Source organism: Limulus polyphemus, unplaced genomic scaffold, assembly GCF_000517525.1.
Source record: "Limulus polyphemus unplaced genomic scaffold, Limulus_polyphemus-2.1.2 Scaffold6811, whole genome shotgun sequence".
Classification (NCBI taxonomy): domain Eukaryota; kingdom Metazoa; phylum Arthropoda; class Merostomata; order Xiphosura; family Limulidae; genus Limulus; species Limulus polyphemus.
In genome coordinates, this window is record NW_013672421.1 from 1 (window position 1) to 2,419 (window position 2,419).

At 34.0% G+C, this 2,419-nt stretch overlaps 1 long non-coding RNA gene across 4 annotated transcripts in view; it reads left to right on the forward strand.

Annotated features, from left to right (window-relative positions):
• The first annotated feature begins 1,298 nt into the window (after positions 1 to 1,298).
• Positions 1,299 to 2,419, forward strand: part of LOC106474093 — a 25,694-nt gene continuing 24,573 nt past the window's right edge. Inside the window, exons 1-2 of one of the 4 annotated variants that reach the window (XR_001291724.2) lie at positions 1,299 to 1,343; positions 2,287 to 2,382. This is a non-coding gene — a long non-coding RNA (uncharacterized LOC106474093). Of the gene's footprint in view, positions 1,344 to 1,474; positions 1,806 to 2,286; positions 2,383 to 2,419 lie in introns of those variants that run through there. The other 3 variants (XR_002613846.1, XR_002613845.1, XR_002613844.1) reach the window with 3 other exon arrangements.

Below are 2,419 nucleotides of genomic sequence, written 5' to 3' on the forward strand. Positions count from 1 at the left end.
TTAGATCAATTCAATTGCATTTTCACTGTAGCATAAGTTTTAAGCCACTTTGCTTACTTACTCCAAGAACATTATATTTTAGTTATAAAGGCAGTTTCTTTATTATCCTGCAATTAATGAATCTAGAAAATGTGGTGATAAGAGATATTATCATTCTGGACAACCAAGAACAGCTAAAGCTGGTATTTATTGACATTTATAATATTAATGAAATTAAAACTATTCAAATACCATGGACGTTTATTTTCGGTCTTAAATCTTTGGTACCTTAAACACATGTCATGTTTACAATTACTTCCCATACAAAAGTCACTTGACAAAATTTAACTATCAGTCCATAATCAATTTATTGTGTTATAATAACAAGCTTGAAGGATAGAATAGGTTTCCTCCCCTTCAATGTGATTAGGGCCCGGCATGGCCAGGTGGTTAGGGCGCTCGACTCGCAATATGCGAGTTGCGGGTTCGAATCCCTGTCGCACCAAACATGCTCCCCTTTCAGCTGTGGGGGCGTTATAATGTGATGATCAATCCCACTATTCGTTTGTAAAAGAGTAGCCCAAGAGTTGGCGGTGGGGGATGATGACTAGCTGCCTTCCCTCTAGTCTTACACTGCTAAATTAGTGACGGCTAGCGCAGATAGCCCTCGTGTAGCTTTGCGCGAAATTCAAACCAAAAAATCAATGTGATTATCTTCTTTTAAAACATGCTGTTTATTTTGAAAGATAAAACTGACATTCAGTATACTTCAAAATAAAAGTTGAACTTGCAATTGCACAGGGGCCCGGGCGAATGAAACCTGGTTATGCCGGAAAGCATATTGAGGCTCTATCTTCATTTAATGATAAAAACCATAGTTTTTGGCTTTTCTTTACATATAGACGCTTGATACATTAAGAACGACTGAAATAATAATTTGAGTAACAATTAATATAAACGGCTGCTGCTATGATTTTGTCTAGTTTATGAGCTCGTTGCGGGCCTAATTTAGGATCTTCTTTTTAATAAATTCTTGAAAATGTTAAACAAGAGAGAGAAGGGGGGCCCGTGCTGGCTCTCGACGTTCCTGTGTGTCACTGATGTAAATCAAAAAAAGCAAAAGTCCTAAAACTGAGCTCTGAGGTACCCCACTTGTGACATTAATCTAGTTTGACTGAAATCCGTTGATAACAACACTGCTTTCTTCCATCTAGCCAGTTTTATATCCAGTGAGCCAATATATCGTCAACACCTACAATGACAACTTTTATTAAACAATCCTTTTATGTAGCGTCTTATCAAATGCTTTCAGAAACTCTAGATGGCAGCACATTTGCAGCTATCACATACGATAAAACCAGTTGGTAATTAGTATCTTGAAATTAATAAATTGCTATATAATTAATAATCAGATTTAGGAAACCATATAGGGTACTATCAATGACAATGAGTTGTATGACTTGGGTTTGTAAGACTTAAGAGTAAATTGTAATCACATTATTCATTAATCAAAGTAGTGACAGCGACTAACAGTAACACTAGATAGTGTACTGTTTAAGTGTATTTAACTTGTAAGTTGTAAGGCTTTTGAACTTAAACTTAAGTAAGCCTTGTATTTTCTACTCCATTATGCACTGTACAATCATAACCTTTGATTTAATTATAATTTTGATCAATCAAGTTAATTGTCTAGCCCTACTGACAGTACTGCTATGATGTTTTGTGGTTGAAAGTTCAACTTCAGTATTGTCTGTAGTAAACCGGTTTCTGGCAACATTCTAATGTTCTCTGTACAAACAACCGGTATGGCACTGATGTGGACTGTGGTAAGATTGTAATTTTAAAATAGTTCCACATTTGATAATGTTGTTGTTAAATGTCATAGTTAAAGATAACCAGATGTATTATCATTGAAAATAATGGAAAAAAATGTTTTGTAAAACAACTCTTACATTGTAAAGATACAGCTGCAGAATACAAAATGATGTTGATTGTCAGAACCATTGGAACAAACCAGTTGTTTAACAGAACAAAACTACAGCAGGAAATATGCATTCTCTAATTTAAGAGTTTCCTAGATGTTATAATATTTTTAATTGTTATCATATGTATTTATTGATGGAACAAAAAGCCTCTAGAGATAGATTTTGTGAATTGAGAACACCCACTAATAGCATTAAATTAATCTTAATCTTTTGATTACCTTTTTGGCAAGGTGAGTATTTACAAACATTTAACCATAATCAAGTCTTGTTTCTTCTTGTGCATAAACAGACAAATGATATATTCTGATCTTGACTTTTACAGAATATCAGAGGAACAGGAGAAGATACAGCAATGGATCTAGATTATTAAACATGAATACTGGCAGCCATCGAATATTGGCTGTTCATTTTGTTAAAGGTAATAAAATTTGATTATCAAAAGTAGTGCTTTTTTT